General features: G+C 42.7%; 1 protein-coding gene across 1 annotated transcript in view; it reads right to left on the reverse strand.

The window, feature by feature from the left end:
* tafa5l (TAFA chemokine like family member 5, like) overlaps positions 1-20719 on the reverse strand; it is a 209855-nt gene that overhangs the window by 108157 nt on the left and 80979 nt on the right. The window lies entirely within an intron of this gene.

Genomic DNA, 20719 nt, shown 5'->3' on the forward strand with positions numbered 1-20719 from the left:
TAAGTGCTCTGTTTGCTAACGGAGTTGTTGGATGTTAAAATAAGGTGTTAAATAAAAAATGAGGAACATCCTGGATCCGTTTCTTTCCTCGTCTTTATTTTTTATGGATTATAAGAAGTATCGGATCGGGACTCGGTATCGGCAGATACTCAAAATCAAATGATCGGTATCGGATCGGAGGGCAAAAAAACCTGATCGGGACATCCCTAGTCTTCATGTCACCAGTGATGGGAATAACGGCGTTAGAATAAACGGCGTTACTAACGGCGTTACTTTTTTTAGTAACGAGTAATCTAACTAATTACTTTTTACATCGTTATAACGCCGTTCCCGTTACTTACAATAAAATACTATGCGTTACTTTATTAAAGCTGTTCTCATCTGGCACGCTGCTCGTTCAGCCTTTCTTTACTCTGCTTTAGTGTGGGGCGGGGAGACACGAGACAACGGCACAGTAAGCCAATCAGAGTAGATTTGGACAACATATGTAGGTAGGCCACGCCTACTGCACTACTGCGCACGCTTTCAATCGGAAGAGCCAGCGATGGCGAGCGGTCAGCCCAACACTGCGCTTTCACACTGGAAATACAGCCATTACTTTTCATTACTTGAAATAAAAGGCAAGAGTGTTTACGTGCAATGCACATTATGTCGAGGAACAAAGCGTTTGTCCTCGTCAGTGGCCAGTAATTAGTAACATAATTTTAATAACTGCAAAAATATATTACATTTGATAGATGTCTTATCTCACATTGTCCCACAAAAATATTAATATAGTGTAGATAATGTTACTAACTGGTTCTGTTAAGTGTCCATTTCAGTCATTAAACACATTTAACATTCACTTTTATTATGATTACACTAATTGAATTTGATTATTTTTTTTTGGGGGGGGGGGGAACAAAATGTAACGGAATAATTACTTTCCCTGGTAATTAGTTACTTTTATGACAAAGTAACTCCGTTACTAACTCAGTTACTTTTTGGGAAAAGTAACTAGTAACTATAACTAATTACTTTTTGAAAGTAACGTGCCCAACACTGCATGTCACCATATAATATCCTCTACGTATTTGGGGGAAATTAACAAACCGAGTTGATTAGAAAATATTGTAGGAGGTACCAACAAATAACCACGGGAGCGGGCAGGATCATAGTAAGTGGTCATAACCATAGGTTTTGTGGGAGAGGTGGGTACAGGATTTTTAAAAAAAAAGTTTAAACGTATCATTAAACCGACATGGTGCCTATTTTTATATGTAGCAAAAGATTTAATTAGTTAATTTTGCATTGTAGCCCTACGATGACCTGGCGACTTGTCCAGGGTGTACCCCGCCTTTCGCCCGTAGTCAGCTGGGATGGGCTCCAGCTTGCCTGCGACCCTGTAGAAGGATAAAGCGGCTAGAGATAATGAGATGAGATGAGATTTTGCATTGTAGGTGAGATGTTTATACAGCTATACCATCAGCCTGAGCACCATCCAGGCTGCCTCATGGGAAGCCACAAGCCTCTGGCATCGTTAACTGCTTGTAGGTGGCAGAAATGTCTCTGTTTAAAGAATTCACCCAGTTCGGTGCTTACTGTATATAGGGCAGGCAAACAAAAACGTCCCAACATGCATTCAGGGATGCAAGAACAGCAGTACAAAAGCTCCAGAGAGGAGAGCGAGCCACCCACTGATACACTGCCAGAGCAATAAGCGTTTCCGAGGAACACGGATAAGATCTCAGGAGGCCATAGAGGGATGTGACTCATCACTGTGCTGACACACGAGTGCTCAGTGTTTCCTTGCTTCCCAGTGGCTGCTTAAATGCAGCACATGAGCCATCTTTCTCCCTCTTTCTCATCTGAAAGCCCCCTACAGCTGAGATTTCTGTCCCCCTAAATCCTGAGACCCAGCCTGCCATCTGTCCCTTGGCACCACCTGCTAAGCTCTTACCTAAAAATTATAATACACAGAAAATGATGGAAAAAATGGATGAATAGATAGATGGATGGATGAGCAGACACAGGCAGCTGAACAGACGGACAGATTGCATAGACAGAATGAGTTTTCTCCTTGTTGGAGCACTGCAGAACAATTGTGTGTGTGTGTGTGTGTGTGTGTGTGTGTGTGTGTGTGTGTGTGTGTGTGTGTGTGTGTGTGTGTGTGTGTGCTATAAAACAGAGACTGCATGAGCAACAGGCCTTAATAGCCTTCCACTAATGAAGCATGAACACAGCAGCGAAAGCCAATAAAAACCAATTTCCCCCAGCTGTAATTATACCAGTTTCTTAGTTAATTATGCTGGTCTCGGTGTTACAAAAAGACGCTAACATCCTTAGCAGGGAGCTAAAAGGTGCTGCATTTTTGAAACAGTGCACTTGTCTAACTGAGCATAAGATCACACACTCAGAGAGGACTGAGAGGCATAGAGAGAGAGGCCAAGAGAGGATGTATGTCTCAAATTCTTCCATTGTGCACAAACCACTTATGATGGCCTGTATGTGTACTCCTATATGATGCCAGCGCCTGATCATGACACGTGGCTACTAGTGGGGCTCCTTTCATCCTCCAGACCTGCCTGATTCATCCTGATGCTCTACATCTGCTTGGGGCATCTGCACTTGTGACTGACTTTATTCTGCATTGAATACCGTTTCTTCTCAGGATAGTCTCAGCTGGATACTGTAAACTTGTACCTCAGTACCTGTAATGCTCATACAGTTTGACTTTATAGTACAACCCCAATTCCAAAAAAGTTGGGACACTATGTAAAACATAAAAACAGAATGTGAAGATTTTCAAATCATGGAAACCTATTTCATTGAAAATAGTACAAAGACAACATATCAAATGTAGAAACTGGGAAATGTTATTGTTTTAAAAAAAAACATATGCTCATTTTCAATTTGATGTCAGCAACACGTTTCAGAAAAGTTGGGACGGGGCAACAAAAGACTGAAAAAGTTGTGTAATAGTAAAACAAACAAACAAACAAACAAAAAAACAAAAAAACAAAAAAACCTAATTTGGTTAATTGGTAACAAGTCAGTAACATGACTGGGTATAAAAAGAGCATCCCAGAGAGTCTCTCAGAAGTAAAGATGGGGAGGGGTTCACAGTGCAACAATTTAAGAATAACATTCCTCAATATAAAATTGCAAAGAATTTGGGGCTCACATCATCAATGGTACATAATATAATTAAAAGATTCAGAGAATCTGGAGAAATCTCTGTATGCAAGAGACAAGGCTGAAAACTGACATTGGATGCCTGTGATCTTCAGGCCCTCAGGCAACACTGCATTAAAAGCAGACACATGCCTGTAGTGGGAATCACTGTATGGGCTCAGGAACACTTCAGAAAACCATCATCTGTGAAAACAGTTCATTACTGCAGCCACAAATGCAAATTAAAACCAGATATAAACAATATCCAGGAACACTGCCACCTCCTCTGGGCCCGAGCTCTTTTATGATGGACTGAGGCAAAGTGGAAAATTGTCCTGAGGTCTGACCAATCAAAAGTAGAAATTATTTTTAGAAATCATGGACACCATGTCCTCCAGGCTAAAGAGGAGAGGGACCATCCGGCTTGTTATCAGTACTCAGTTCAAAAGCCAGCATCTGTGACGGTATGAAGGTGCATTAGTGCACATGACATGGGTAGCTTGTATATCTGGGAAGGCATCATTAATGCTGAATGACATATACACGTTTCAGAGTAATATGCTGCCATCTAGACAAAATCTTTTTCAGGGAAGATCTTCGTTCTTTCAGCAAGAACAATGCCAAACCGCTTTCTGCACCCGGAGTTTTACTGCATGGCTCTGGAGTAAAAGAGTCCGGGTGCTAAACTGGCCTGCCTGCAGTCCAGACCTGTCTTCCATTTAAAACATTTGGTGCATTATGAAGCGTAAAATATGACAAAGGAGACCTCGAACCGTTGAGCAACTGAAATTGTATATCAGGCAAGAATGGGACAACATTTCTCTTTTAAAACTACAGCAATTGGTCTCCTCAGTTCCCAAACGTTTACAGAGTGTTGTTAAAAGTAGTGGTGATGCAACACAGTGGTAAACATGCCCATGTCCCAACTTTTTTGAAACATGTTGTGGACATCAAATTCAAAATGAGCATATGTTTTTCAAAAGACAATAAAATTTCTCAGTTTCAACATTTGATCTGTTGTCTTTTGTACTTTTGCGATAATCTAAGGATCTAAAGCTGCTTCTGGATTTCTGTGAAGCTGCTTTGTGACAGTGTATACTCTTTAACATGCAATATACATCAAAGTCGTCAAAGTGAACTGAACTGGGAGAAGGACAACATAGTCCTGTGTTACAGGACAGTCAAAGACCTTTCGCTATTTGTAGAGGATGCAAACAATAGCTTTTATAAGTAGTGATTGTCTCTTGAGTATTATTAGGAGTGACATGTAAATAAGCTAAACAGAGATATGATGTAAAACTAGTAATATTTTAAGCATATCCATGTACGCCAGAGATACAAAACAGGAACATTTTGTTTTTTCACATAATCAGTTGTTTCTATGAACTGGGAGGTTCAGTGACAGATCTTGCCATTGTTTTTTTTTTTTTTTTTTATTCTTTTTAGGTCATAATTCAAACAGAGTTTCTACTCTCCAAGAAACCCAAGTACTACTCAAGTCTAATGCATGGTCTCATCTCATCTCATTATCTCTAGCCGCTTTATCCTGTCCTACAGGGTCGCAGGCAAGCTGGAGCCTATCCCAACTGACTATGGGCGAAAGGCGGGGTACACCCTGGACAAGTCGCCAGGTCATCACAGGGCTGACACATAGACACAGACAACCATTCACACTCACGGTCAATTTAGAGTCACCAGTTAACCTAACCTGCATGTCTTTGGACTGTGGGGGAAACCGGAGCACCCGGAGGAAACCCACGCAGACACGGGGAGAACATGCAAACTCCGCACAGAAAGGCCCTCGCCGGCCACGGGGCTCGAACCCAGGACCTTCTTGCTGTGAGGCGACAGCGCTAACCACTACACCACCGTGCCGCCCTAATGCATGGTATATAGTGGAAAAGAATGATTTGAGAAAGCAAGAAAAAGAAAGAGAGTATAGAACCCATAATTTCTCAATGTTCGAATCTTTTATTCAAAGCTGACACCCAATTATGTTTGACTGTGCTGACATCAAAAATATTATTATAGTCTTTTCGCTAAACGACACATCATTTCACAACACTCCATTTCCGAACCCATTTCCTTTTGGAATATATTTTTATTTACTGAGCATTAACTAATGTGTTCAATAAAATGAAAAGGTCTAGGGAGTAATAAATAGTCAAAAATGATAGTAACTCAGTATGTTGATATTAATGATTACAGATTCTTTCTGCATACAGCTACAAATCACAAGGAAAAGAATTTGTCACATGCTCTAAAAGCGGAAAGGATGAGGGTCTGGGAAATTTAGTTTTCAAATGTTTTATGCCATTTGTTAGACATCAGCATGAAGCCTCAGTTCCTGTCTGGAGACCTGCAAATCCATCTGGATCTCCTGCAATTTCAGTCGAGATGAGACTGGAGTGGAATCACATTTCAAGTACTGACAGCATCCAAATTCTGGCTCTTGCTCAGTACAGTCGCATAATCATCACTCAGATTTTCCCCTCTGACCGGTGAAGCTATTAGCAAACACATTTGTGGCCCAGTGATGTTGGCAATATTAGCTCCATCCCGGCCAGTAAGTCATTTGCACTGAATTATGAACAAAACTCCGACTCTGAAACAGAGTCGCTATTGCCGACAAATTGATGCAAGCTACTGGAGAGAATCTTCCGAATCCCAAATGCCTTGATGTCTTGCAGTGATTTGGTCTGAACAGCACAATATTCAAACTGTCTTCATTTATTCTTTGCAAGTACAGTACGTTATGGTATACAAACCAATTTTCATCAGGATCTTGTGACGTCCCAATTAAAGTGGCAAAGACAAACTTGTTTCGAATAAATATATAAATAACATGATGAATGCATCGTTGCAGGTATGTGTGGTGCCTAATATACAGTATATTTGCTGGGGAAAAAAAGAAGACTGGAAATGTTCACACTTTAGTATGAAGATCTAAAGGTTTGAGAGCCAGATTTCATAGGAGGGTCAATGCAGGATTGTGTCTTTCATATGTAATGGATAAAACATGATGGAGCATGCTATTACGGTCCAACGTGAAGGGAACCTCAGAGAACACAATTCAGAACACAAGTAAATATTTATGGATCATTAGCATATTACAGGATTTTGTGATATACAACAATATAACCACGTGATCAAAATGTGCTACGTCATGAGCGTCCGCCATGATGGTGGATATACAAAGCAACTAGGATGGCAGCCGCTGAAAGCGTGTCTGTAAACAATGCTGAATTTTCTCAGTATTACTGTACCATGATTTGAACGGTACAGCAAAGAGTCGATACAAAGAGAAGACAGATATGTGTGGTTTTGACCCATATTATTTTAAAAAGTCAGACTTTTCTGAAGATAAGACATTTCGATTGACCATTGAGTACCCAGATATCGTGTTCTATCTGGCTTGGCTGCCGAAGAATCAAGTCCGACCTTGGATGAAACATAGCTCATGTTCTGAGTGGGGGCCCAGTCCGGATTGTTTCTATCATATAATTTTGCTGACGCTCCTAGAAGCGAAATGGTAATACGTGTAAAAATTATAACAACAATTGAGTGAACCGCGACAAGCATAGGCGCCAACTTCATGTCAACATTGGGGGGGTCAGAATTATGTTCTTGCACCGTGACGTCATGACGTCGGCAGTGTATGTAGTTGAATATCAAAGACTCAGTTGTAAGTCATTTTCATTCATTACTATTCACCATTGCAAGTGGGAAGCGCCCATTTTAACGATAACTTATTATGATGCATTAAAAAATCTCACAACTTTAAACATTGTATGAAACACAATTTATTCAATAAACAAATTTAGTTTCATGCAATTTTCTTTGAGATGAATTCGGCAGACAACTGTACATGAATGTAGTTTCTGTTAAGAGTTAATGGATATGACAAAGTTAATTTTAATCTTACTTACAAACTTTAACAACACATCTCTTTCATGGCAACGGAAATTAACAAGTAGGCAGTGAGAAAATCATATTCATGAACATGAGAAAATCATATTCACCCTAATAGCCCATCAGCCCTAAAACTTCGCAAAAACATCACTCCTTCTGTCACAAGCGCTGAACTCATTGGTAATTTTTTTTTCAAATCAATGTGGTCTGTATGTTCCTTGTGTGTGTAAAGAACAGCCAAGTAATTCAGTCTCGGAGCAGTCATGGTGCTCCGCAGGTAGGTCTTAAGTCTGCGCAAAGCACTAAAGGACGTGTAAATTTTGCGTAGTGCAACCTGTCAATCACTCACTGCCAACCATTGGAATATTGCAAGTGGAAAAGGGGGCGGGTCATGTCCGATCATAACATTTTAGGTGACGTTTCTATAGATTACTTATTTTGCATTCAAAGCTAGGCTATTATTTGTTTAGGTGGTTTCAATCGTCAGTTAACATGAGTTCATCTGTACTGTTTACTACTTTTTTCATTATTGGGGTGTTTTTGCCCCCCCAACTTTATCTTTGGGGGGTCAAAAAGGTCCGTGCCCCCCGCAGATGGCGCCAGTGGCGACAAGAGAACGCTCATTTTATAGCAAAATTCTAAGAACTAAGAAAACTTTATTCATCACATGCACACTTCAAGCACAGTGAAATTCATCCTCTGCATTTAACCCATCTGAAGCAGTGAACACACGCACACTCAGAGCAGTGGGCAGCCACACCAGAGCACCCGGGGAGCAGTCAGGGGTTCGGTACCTTGCTCAAGGGCACTTCAGCCCAAGGCCGCCCCACGTCAACCTAACTGCATGTCTTTGGACTGGGGGAAACCGGAGCACCCGGAGCAAACTCACGCAGACACGGGGAGAACATGCAAACTCCACACAGAAAGGCCCTCGCCAGCCGCTGGGTTCGAACCCGGAACCTTCTTGCTGTGAGGTGACAGTGCTAACCACTACACCACCATGCCGCCACAACCCTCTTTCCAAATCATGGACGGAATTCTAAAAAATCAGAATGTGGAAGTAACGAATTACAAATACTCACGTTACTGTAATTAAGTGGATTTTTTGGGTACTTGTACTTTTATGAGTATTTTTTTCAAGTGTGTAATTTTACTCATACTTGAGTACAATTTACACCATGTAATCTACTTCGCTACTTTTAAAATCAAAAGTCGCTACTGAGTACGCCCACAATTTGAATTAATATTCAAACCGTCATTTTTTTTTTCGATGCAAATCTTTATTAAACACCTGTAAGGCCATCAGATCGCGACCGCGCCAATTAATCTATGACGTAATATAAGGAAAGGCCAACTCCGCTGCTGCAGCAGGCACAGGTTTCTGGAGGTAACACACCTACACAGCGGAACAGAGAGTGGACTGAGGATTTTGAGAGAAAGAAGCCAAAATGGAGACAGAAGTGAACAGTGAAAATGATGAAGAAAAGACGGAGGACGACTGCCCGTGGCCGTACCTGGAGGAATTTTTCATGCACAGAGGGAGAAAAGGAGACAGCGTCCAGATGCAGTGCAAACTTTGTTTGACCTCCACGGTGACATCAGCTTACAAGACTTCAACGTCTAATCTCAAACAACACATTGCGGTAAGAGGTTTTATGATATTGCTTTCTTATTTTTCATGTGTTAAGGTTATTAATTTGGCTAAGATAAGTCTGCAAAGCTGCCATTGGTTAGCCTGATAATAAGACGGAGCTAGCTAACGTGTGGAGTCAGTGAACCGAATGTATTCATGTGTGTGCCATCTGTTTACACTCTTGCCTCACAATAGTCATATCACTGCAGTAATTTCACTGTATAAGGAGAGCTGTTTTTGATTAAAAAACCTGGCACACAGTGCTGAGCTGCATCTCAAATTAATATTCAGGTTCCCAGCTCTCTGACATATAGCACTAGGCTGATATATCAGTTGATCAATATCATTTATTATTTATCAATTTACCACTCTTTTATACTATGCTAAACAATCAAAGATTAGCTCAAATTGTTACTGTGGTTAAATGATTTTTTTTAAATGTGTTTTCCTTTGGTGTTAATCACAGTGATGTGATGAAGTAATGTTTGAACCTGATGTGTGATAATATTTATCTCTACAGAGGAAACATCCATCGAAGATTGAGCAGTACCATGACATCACTGTGGCAGCAACATCTCGTCAACAAAAGACCACAGCCACACCAAGCAAGCTCTCAGCAAATAAGCAAGCCAAATTACCAGACGTGATGTTGAGAGCTGCAAACAAACGTGTTCCACAAGCAACTGTTGACAAGCTTGTCATCAATGTCATATGTGAGGGTCTACAGCCATTTTCAGTGGTAGAACAGCCCACTTTCAAAGAACTGGTTACCACATTACAACCTCAAGCCAAAGTCATCTCCAGACCCACAGTCCGTGCCAGAATCTGTGAAGCTGCTGATCACATGAAGAAGACTTTGGTTACAGCATTGGATAAAGTCAAATTTGTTGCTACCACTCCTGATTGTTGGTCAGCTCATCAGAAAAGTTACCTTGGAGTCACATGCCATTGGATAGAGGAAGAGTCCCTGGAAAGATGATCTGCAGCACTAGCGTGCAAAAGATTGAGAGGGTCTCACACATTTGACATGCTTGCTGGTGCTCTTGATGATGTCCATTGCCAATACAAGATTAGAGGCAAAGTTGTAAGAACCACAACTGATAGTGGATCCAACTTTGTCAAGGCCTTCCACATTTTTGGGGCACAAAATGATGCAGAAGATGATGAAGAAGAAGCAGACTCAGATGCTCTTGACCTGACTGACCATATTGACTACCATGATGCAAGTGCGATCCTTGATGAAGACTCTGGTTTGGAATATCAACTCCCCCCTCATCAGCGATGTGCATGTCACCTGCTAAACCTTGTGGCAACAACCGATACTGCCCTGGCAGAGAGCATGAATGACACCTACAAGAGGCTCTCCCGTGCAACATTAGCAAAATGCCAGGCCATTTGGAACAAAACTGGCCGGTCTTATTTGGCAAATGAAGTGGTAGAGGAAAAGTGTGAGCTGCAGATCATTCATCCCAATGCAACACAGTGTAATTCAACCTACCTTGCCATTGAAAGGATAATACGCATCATTGATGAGAAGGGGGAAGATGCCATCAGGAGCATTTGTGAGGAGTTCAAAGTGAAAATGGGAGTAAAATTGGACACCTACCATTATGTTTGCAGATGTTGTGCATTTTCCTTAATGGACGGTTGAAAATGTGAACATGTGAAAATGTCTCTTAATAATTAATAAGAACACAACACATATTATTCTCAGTTTAATTTTTTTAAAACAATTTTAGCAGCACATTAGTAATGTGAAACATTAATTCATGAGCACAAACAATTTAGACAAACAATAATAAAACAGGACGGCACGGTGGTGTAGTGGTTAGCGCTGTCGCCTCACAGCAAGAAGGTCCGGGTTCGAGCCCCGTGGCTGGCGAGGGCCTTTCTGTGTGGAGTTTGCATGTTCCCCCCGTGTCCGCGTGGGTTTCCTCCGGGTGCTCCGGTTTCCCCCACAGTCCAAAGACATGCAGGTTAGGTTAACTGGTGACTCTAAATTGACCGTAGGTGTGAATGTGAGTGTGAATGGTTGTCTGTGTCTATGTGTCAGCCCTGTGATGACCTGGCGACTTGTCCAGGGTGTACCCCGCCTTTCGCCCGTAGTCAGCTGGGATAGGCTCCAGCTTGCCTGAGACCCTGTAGAAGGATAAAGCGGCTAGAGATAATGAGATGAGATGAGATGAGATGAGTTAAAACTCCCCGCATTTTGCTGTTTCCGTAGGCCCATACTGTTTACCTCAAGAGGGAGGAAAAGGTCCCAAAACGGAAAAAAGCGACTCTCAGGACATCAAAACGATCACATCTCGTCCGCATGGTATTGTTTTTGCGAGACAGAGGAAAATGCCATGCACAGTAAAAAAAAAATTTTAAATTTCAGATGACTTTGCAGTCAGCAGCTTTAATACTTTGTACAACTTCCCTTTGGCAGTAACACAGCACTGAGTCTCTTCTATAACATTTTATAAGGTTGGAGATACAGAGCAGGGCATTTGAGCTGAGGCCATTCCTCTTTACACAATCTCTCCACATCATCCAGCATCCTTGACCCTCTTGTGCTCGCTTTTCTTCAGTTCAGCCCACAGGTTTTCAATGGGGTTCAGGTCAGGGGACTGAGATGGCCAGGTCAGATGCTTGATTCTGTGCTCAGCAAATTGTTTTGTGTTGATTTGTCATGATATGCTTCAGATCATTGTCCTGCTGGAAGATCCAATGACGACCCAGTTTTAGTTTCCTGGCAGAAGAGGCCAGATTTTAATTTAAAATGCCTTGGTATTTCATATATTTATATAATTGAATGAATCAGGGCATTCAAATGATGCTGAAATAGCACATTTTACATTTGTATATTTGAAAGATGATTTTATCCAACAGGACTTACAAACAAGACAATATACAATCTCAGGACAGAGTTTTTCCAATATGAGGCTCAAGGGCACAAATTTGGCTTTTATCCCCCCCGTGATTTGAACTCGCAATCTTCCAGACACTAGTGTCAGCCATCCCAACCTGCAAAAAGTCATTTCAGGGAGGTATCCCCAAGGCCCCCCCTCCCCGTTGTATGAAAGGATGAACAGGACATGCTGTCACAAAAGAAACCAAATTAGATCGGCCTATATGTAGAAAATATGTGACAATAAAATATGCAGACTATTTATACTATTTATGCAAGCTGCTTATTACTATTACTGAACTCATATTTTATGTTCTATTGCAACTTTAAGCAAGTCTTCAAGGAATTTGGCCTTATCGTGTAGCCTTGGCTGCGAGCCAGTGAGTATAAATAATCTGCACATGAACAAATGGCACTGTTAAACTCACCTCAACATGTCTTTTGTGATCGTTTAACCCACAATGGGCAATGTGAAAGTCACTGTTACAAACAGTACAGCGCGCAACACTGTCGTTATTTTTTTTATCCCTATTAGGCAAGGGGACACTTTCGTGTAGTCTGAGGTATTTAAGGTTCTCAGTCATCCAGGTCATCGTAATCCGTAGGTGCTAAAGAAGGCAATTGGACTTGCATGAAATACTTGAAGACGTTTCACCTCTCCGAAAGGCTTCTTCAGTTCTGTCTGACTAGTGGGGAGTTCCAGGTATTTATCTTCCAGTGGACCAAAAACAACCCAAAGGAGAGTCGTTGCGGTCACATGGGTCATTGACCCTCTCAGGCCAAGTTTACATTAGACCGTATCTGTCTCGTTTTCTTCGCGGATGCACTGTCCGTTCACATTAAAACGCCGGGAAACGTCCACATATTCAATCCAGTTCGTGTCTGGTCCGGTGCTGTGTAAACATTGAGGATACGCGGATACGCTGTGCTGAGCTCTAGCTGACGTCGTCATTGGACAACGTCACTGTGACATCCACCTTCCTGATTCGCTGGCGTTGGTCATGTGACGCGACTGCTGAAAAACGGCGCGGACTTCCGCCTTGTATCACCTTTCATTAAAGAGTATAAAAGTATGAAAATACTGCAAATACTGATGCAAATACTGCCCATTGTGTAGTTATGATTGTCTTTAGGCTTGCCATCCTTCCACTTGCAAGTGGTAAGTGATGTGCGCTGGGATCACACACACAGCGGCTCAGTCCCGAATCACTGCTTGTGCGTTTCACTCGCGCGCTCTGTGAGCTGCGCAGGGCCGGAGTGAGTGCGCACCCTCCAGAGGGCACTTGCTGTTCAGGGCGGAGTGATTTGGAGCGCAGGATGCCTGCGGAGCCGAGCCGCTGAGGAGAAATTACACATTACACATTTACACATTTCAACTTACGTGCCGTCTAATTAGTCATGTGATTAGCGTATCTGTGTATTGGCGTTGCTGTGTGCACGCGAATCGTGTATTGGCGTTGCTGTGTGCACGCTAATCGTTTTTAAAAACGTTAATCTGATGATCCGCTGATACGGTCTAATGTAAACCCCACCTGTCATCCTGTAGGTTGTTAGCGCCACTGGAGGCCAGGTGTGAATGGTGTTAGCAGCCTAGAGGGTTGTTAGGGTGATCTGTGGATCGTTGGCTCTCTCTGCCATCATGAGAGTCGTTGAAGTCAGCTGACTCGTGGTGTGCATGTGTATTCACACCCAGCCTCCAGTGACCCTAACACCTACAGGATGACCGAGGCTACATCCACACGACAACGGCAATGAGATTTTTTTTTTTTAAATATCGCGTCCACATGGGCAACGGATCAGTAAAATATCAGGTTCATATGGCAACGCAACGCTTACTGAAAATGATGCAGTACACATGCCACACCTCTACGTGCGCTGTAAGATGGTCCCATCGGAGACACCAGAACAATAGAAGAAGTAGACGCATGCGCATAAACCCCTTCTTCTGTAGCATCAGCCACATAAAGTTTTGATTATTAGTCAGTAGCGTAAAATAGTATCTATTGTCTAAGACACTTATTTATATTTCATATTAAAACGCCTATGTAAATTAATACATAGAAAGCCTGGCCAGGCGCTGAATGTTCTTCTGCCTTCACTTTAAGAGAAATTCAGGGCGAGCATGAGCCTAGGTTCTTCCCTGTCACTGTCACACGCGCACACCTTCTCACTCCCTGTCCTATGGCTATAGTCCCTTTAAATCACGTGCTCGTTTTTTGAATGGAGACGCGGAAAGAGGAATGAACGGGGGTAGATGGAGAGAGAGAGGAATGAACGGGGGTAGATGGAAGCCGGTACGCCAACATTCTGAGATCCTCCAGAATTCTTTAATGGTCCGGAATAAATTGAATGCTACACGTTGATGGATTACTTTGTTCTTCTACGCCCTTTTTGAGGAATGTATTGTCGGACTTAAACCAACATCTGAAGAGGTGAGATCGCTCCTTTTTTTCCCCTATTTTTGCTGGCGGGATTGTCATGTGGTTGTGACGTCATCGTAAACAAATCCGTTCTACTCATCCAGACGACTTCGCAACGGTGCCGTTGCCAGATTTTTCCACTCTGGAACCCGTTCTCAAAAGATTTCGTTTTGGGGCACCCAAAACGCCGGTGCCGTGTGGACGCCAGGCCGAAACGATAAACAATTTTATCAGATTCACCTGAATCCGTTGCCGTGTGGACAGGGCCTGAGAGGGTCAAGAGTCAATGACCCATGTGACCTCAAGGACTCTCCTTAGGGTTGCTTTTGGTCCACTAGAGGATAAATACCTGGAACTCCCCACTAGTCAGACAGAACTGAAGAAGCCTTTCGGATGAGAGGTGAAACATCTTCAAGGACTTCAAGCAAGTCCAGTTGCCTTCTTTAGCCATCCTGTAGGTGGTTAGGGCCACTGGAGGCTGGGTGTGAATGGTGTTAGCAGCCTAGAGGGTCGTTCGAGTGATCTGTGGATCGTTGGCTCTCTATGCCATCATATGAGTCGTTGAAGTCAGCCGAGTCTTGGTGTGGGTTTTGTATTTTCGTTTTCTAGGGCACTCTGCCATGATGCTCCTGGATACACTGAACTGATGGAGTCTTGGTCCGGGAGAGAAGATGTAAAGCCTGCCCACACAGAAAACTGATTGATCTATTTACCAGTGATCAGGATTCTCTGTCTCTCTCTCTCTCTCTCTCTCTCTGGATATTGTATCTAATTTGTGGGCATCAGGAAGCCGCTATCAATATGCAGGAGACTCCTGGAACTTCCAGGAAACTTGGGACGTCTGTAGTGTAGAAACTTAGGTGGTGTTTACATTAGACCGTATCCGTCTCGTTTTCGTCGCGGATGCACTGTCCGTGCACATTAAAACGCCGGGAAACGACTCCACAGGCGGAACAATTGAATCCGCCAGGGCCCACGTATTCAACCCAGTTCATATCTGATCCGGTGCTGTGTAAATATTGAGGAACGAGGAAACGCAATGCTGAGCTCTAGCTGATGTCGTCATTGGACAACGTCACTGTGACATCCACCTTCCTGATTCGCTGGCGTTGGGATCACACACACAGCGGCTCAGTCCCGAATCACTGCTCGTGCGCTTCACTTGCGCGCTCTGTGAGCTGCGCAGGGCCGGAGTGCGCACCCTCCAGAGGGCACTCGCTGTTCAGGGCGGAGTGATTTGGAGCGCAGGAGGAAGCGCTGAGCCGCACTGAGGTTTATTTACACATTTCAACTTATTTACCTCCTTCAGGCGCTTAAACTCAGTGAGAACATGAACATCATAGCCAGGTGTGTTTATCTGCTGGAGAAGGTGTTCGCTTGCCATCCTTCCACTTGCAAGTGGTGAGTGACTTGCGCATGCCCGATATGCACTGGGATCATGTGACGTGCTGTCTAATTAGTCATGTGATTAGCGTATCCGTGTATTGGCGTTGCTGTGAGCACGCGAATCGTGTATTGGCGTTGCTGTGTGCACGCGAATCGTTTTAAAAACGTTAATCTGATGATCCGCTGATACGGTCTAATGTAAACACCACCTTAACTATGTCACTGCAGTTTAACAACGCCAATGCATGTTTAAATGCACTCCAGGCCATACAAGAATCTCTGCACCAAAACACGTTTTGTCCATGTTGTGCATCTACCACTGGCTCACCTTATAAATCCATTGAAAAATCCTTCCCTGGATGTAATACTTTCATTATTTTTCAGTAACTGACAACTTGTTTGCATGTCATCTGTTCTTGATTTCTCTTGTCAGTTACACGCTCAGTCAAACTGATTGGTTTAAATTCTGACTCTTCCACCATATTGGTTTAATTGACATGTTGACACTGCAGTATGAATACAGACTGGCATAGCCATATTAGTTGGCAGCCATGGCCCACTGTGGATAGAAATGTGTGTATTTAACATGTTTGTCTTCTTTAGGTTGGTAAACAATCTTAAGTCTGAACTCAACAGACTAAGGCTTACATTTGGGATTTCCTTTCCAGATACAAATGAAACCAAATCCTTTTGAAAAAAAAACATTTTGATCTTCAATTGTAGTACTACAAGACTGGGAAAGATTCAAATAAACACATTAAGTGGAATAACATCAAGTTAAAAAAAGAAAAAAAAAGGCATCACTGCCAAACAGGAGGTCATTTGATCTGGTACTTTGGCCAAGTTTACATTAGACCGTATCTGTCTCATTTTCTTCGCGGATGCACTGTCCGTTTACATTAAAACGCCTGGAAACGCCGGGAAACGGGAATCCGCCAGGGTCCACGTATTCAATCTAGATCGTGTCAGCTCCGGTGCTGTGTAAACATTGAGAATACGCGGATACGCTGTGCTGAGCTCTAGCTGGCGTCGTCATTGGACAACGTCACTGTGACATCCACCTTCCTGATTCGCTGGCGTTGGTCATGTGACGCGACTGCTGAAAAACGGTGCGGACTTCCGCCTTGTATCACCTTTCATTAAAGAGTATAAAAGTATGAAAATACTGCAAATACTGATGCAAATACTGCCCATTGTGTAGTTATGATTGTCTTTAGGCTTGCCATCCTTCCACTTGCAAGTGGTAAGTGATATGCGCTGGGATCACACACAGCGGCTCAGTCCCGAATCACTGCTTGTGCACTTCACTCGCGCGCTCTGTGAGCTGCGCAGGGCCGGAGTGCGCACCCTCCAGAGGGCACTCGCTGTTCAGGGCGGAGTGATTTGGAGCGCAGGATGCCTGCGGAGCCGAGCGTATCCATGTATTGGTGTTGCTGTGTGCACGCGAATCGTGTATTGGTGTTGCTGTGTGCACACTAATTGTTTTAAAAACATTAATCTGATGATCCGCTGATATGATCTAATGTAAACCCCACCTAAGAACTTCAAACCTTGCCAGTTTTTGTATAACTGAAAAAAAAAAGCGCCAATGTGTTTGTGTGATTAGCGGAATAAACTGCACGCTAGCAAAACTCAGAGAGCAGAGCAGAGTTTTACTGGGGTTAATCTAAAATGGTAATTGATATACATACACTCTCAGAAAATAAAGTACATGATTGTACCTTTAGGGGCACTGCAGCTTGTCACTGGAGCAGTACCCTTGAAGGTACTTATCTGTACCCTTTATATACTGTTTGGGAACATTTATGTACCTTTTTGGCTCTAAAATGGTACGAATAGTTACCTTAAAGGAGAACTGAAGGCAAGTTTTTTATCATCAAAATTCTATTTATCTCATTTCATTAAATATCGGAATGCATTTTTGATCGCTATTTTGTCACTGCTATAGAAAGTTATGAGTGTTTGAAATATGCTCTGTAATATATCAGTCCATATGTCAAAGCAATGGCCGTAAACAAGATGTGTTGAGACCTGTGCGAGACATCGTAGGACGGAAGTAAAATGTACAGCGGAAATCAAAGTGACAGACATCTGCCAATGTTGTCAAAAGACACGCGCGCCCTCTTTCTAATGCTGATGTAATCAAGCCGGAAGTTTTGTTTGTTTTGATAGCAATCAGCAAAGTTTGAAAAAAGTAGGCAGTAATCGTCATTTAAACTCGTTTTTGTGCAATACTTCGTTTGGAAAACAGTTTTCAAAATGGCGGCAATGACACCTGGCTGACACTTCACGTTTCAAAGTCTTGCATAAGTCTCGTGAAGATCGCACGGGTAAGCGACGCCTGCCGTGGACCAAATGAACTAAATTCAACATGGCTAAAAACCGAATAGGCCGATAAGTAGAATATTTAATTGCAATTAGTTGCCAATACGAGTCACGATATAAGGTTACTAAAAACCGAAAACGTAATTGAATAACATGTTAGTTAAGAAATAAAGTAAGTTTAAAAATGACTTCAGTTCTCCTCTAAGGTCCAATAATGAGCCTGAGGGGGTACATTGCACCTCAGGGAACAGAAACGGACTCCTATTGTACCTCAATGTCTGACAGTGTAGGAGGAGTCATAAAATACTAAGAAATGCCTTGGAGGGAAAAAAAAAAGAATTCCTCAAATGTTCTTTGAACAGTTAACATCTCTCAGTCTTTTAAAGGAGTTCCATTGGGAACCGTTTCTGATAGGCAAACGCTGTTATAGGGTCTACAAAGTGACATTACGAGGTTCTCATGTTTAAAAAAAAAAAAAAACTCAGAAGAAACATAACCCATAGAACCCATATATTATCCATAACCACTTATCCTGTGCAGGGTCGCGGGCAAGCTGGAGCCTATCCCAGCTGACTATGGGCGAGAGGCGGGGTACATCCTGGACAAGTCACCAGATCATCGCAGGGCTGACACACAGACAATCAACCATTTCACACTCACACCTACAGTACAGTCAATGTAGAGCCACCAATTAACCTAACCTGCATGTCTTTGGACTGTGGGGGAAACCAGAGCACCCAGAGGAAACCCACGCAGACACAGGGAGAACATGCAAACTACACACAGAAAGGCCGCTGTCAGCCACTGGGCTCAAACCCAGAACCTTCTTGCTATGAGGCGACAGTGCTAACCACTACACCACCGTGCTGCCACCCATAGAACCCGACTGACTCTGAATTCACAAAGTATTTATCGCAGCATATCACGTGAAACGGCACAACTTGACCATTCCAATTAAGCTAGCCCCTTGTCTATTCAACAAAGAGAGAAACATTTTGAATTCACATCAAATTTAAATCATAGTTATAACCTGCATACAGCTCTGCATCCATCTCCACACCCATTACTCTTGATTTGAATTACTCATGAACTCGTCAATGCATAGATACAAAACACATACCGCAAGAAAGAGCAGAACTGGAGCTTTGTAATGATGGTCGTCACATTTGTACAGTATTTGTACATACGAGGGTACTTCAAAAAGTTCCCGGCCTCACCCAAAAAACATCACAGAAGATTGTTCTTGCATTATTTTTCAACATAGTCTCCTTTAACTTCAATGCACTTGGTCCACCGATGTTCAAGCTTCGCTATCCCTTTGTGGAAGAAGGTCACATCTGAAGCCTCCAGATCCTCCTCAACGGCATGGATGACTTCATCATCACTCTGAAAATGGTGACCATGCGAGTGGGATTTCAGTTTGGGAAGCAGATAGAAGTCAGAGGGTGCCAGGTCGAGTGAGTAAGATGTACAGGGCAACAGTTCAATGCCACATTTGGCTGCTTCTGCCACAGCCATCTGTCCTATATGGACGGACGCACTGTCCTGGAGTAACAGCTTGCCAACTTGAAGCATTCCTCTTCTTTTTTCTTTGATCACTTCTTTCATTTGAGGTTTTATGGACTGTGATATAAAGCTTTATAGTATACAGTCTGCCCCAAAATGTGAGTTACCTTGTTACTGGGTGACAGCGAGAACTTTTTGAAGTACGCTCATACTGAAATAATCACATTATGAAAACAGATCAAACTTCTGCAAAGTAACATCTTTACCAATTTCCTCACACTCTTGCTTCTCGGTTGAAGAAGTCACAAAGTCCATTACGTTACATTACAGGCATTTTGCAGACAATCTTATCCAGGGCAACACACAACATATCTAGAGCAGCCTGGGGAGCAGTTGGAGATTAGGTGCCTTGCTCAAGGCCACTTCAGCCATTCCTGCTGGTCCAGGGAATCGAACCAGTGACCTTTTGGTCCCAAAGCTGCTTCTCCAACCATTAGGCCATGACTTCCCCATACGGCTATATAACATATAGTTTCATAACATTGTTTCCAATGATGCTCGTTGTTTCTCTGTGCGACAAAGCATTTCGAGTAATCTGGTTTTGAATTCACAGCAAAAAAAAAAAACAATGCCATTTATTTCCGTAGACAATAAGCACATATTTTTTACAAATTACTAAGACACTGAGTTTCCCCACCATCATGGTTCTTATATAGCCAGACTCCAGACAATCTCCCCTGCACAATTTTGAAAAAGATCTCTCGATTGCCAGCATTTTATAGTGAAATACATATAAAAATGTTATTTCATAAGATGCAATCTTTTTTCCCCCATTTATACAAAAAGTCAATATTAAAAGATGTGCAAGTATTATCATATCAAACAATGGAATAAATCTGTTCTGAAAAAAAAGATACAACAGATATGGCTAGCACTAATAATGATGTATATAAGAGCTTCAAAGTAAATTTACTTAAATTACGCTGAAGAGACTCGGGTTCATAGGGTTAAGGATGCAGACTTTGAAAGTGATTTTTGAAATTCTGAGAAACACAAAACCTCAGGCTGAGGAACAAATAAGGAAGTTGGAAACTAAGGAACATGCGGAGCTAATTAGAAGAAGAAACCTTCATTTGTCACTTGCACACTTCAAGCACAGTGAGATTCATCCTCTGCATTTAACCCATATGAAGCAGTGAACACACACACATGCACCCAGAGCAGTGGGCAGCCACACTACAGTGCCCGGGGAGCGGTTAGGGGTTAGGCACCTTACTCAAGGGCACTTCAGTCCAAGGCCGCCCCACATTAACCTAACTGCACGTCTTTGAACTGTGGGGGAAACCGGAGCACCCGGAGGAAACCCACGCTGACATGGGGAGAACATGCAAACTCCACACAGAAAGGTCCCCGCCAGCCGCTGGGCTTGAACCCAGTACCTTCTTGCTGTGAGGTGACAGTGCTAACCACTACACCAATTACAAAAGGTGT

Source organism: Neoarius graeffei, chromosome 10 (assembly GCF_027579695.1).
Source record: "Neoarius graeffei isolate fNeoGra1 chromosome 10, fNeoGra1.pri, whole genome shotgun sequence".
In the NCBI taxonomy this organism is placed as follows: domain Eukaryota; kingdom Metazoa; phylum Chordata; class Actinopteri; order Siluriformes; family Ariidae; genus Neoarius; species Neoarius graeffei.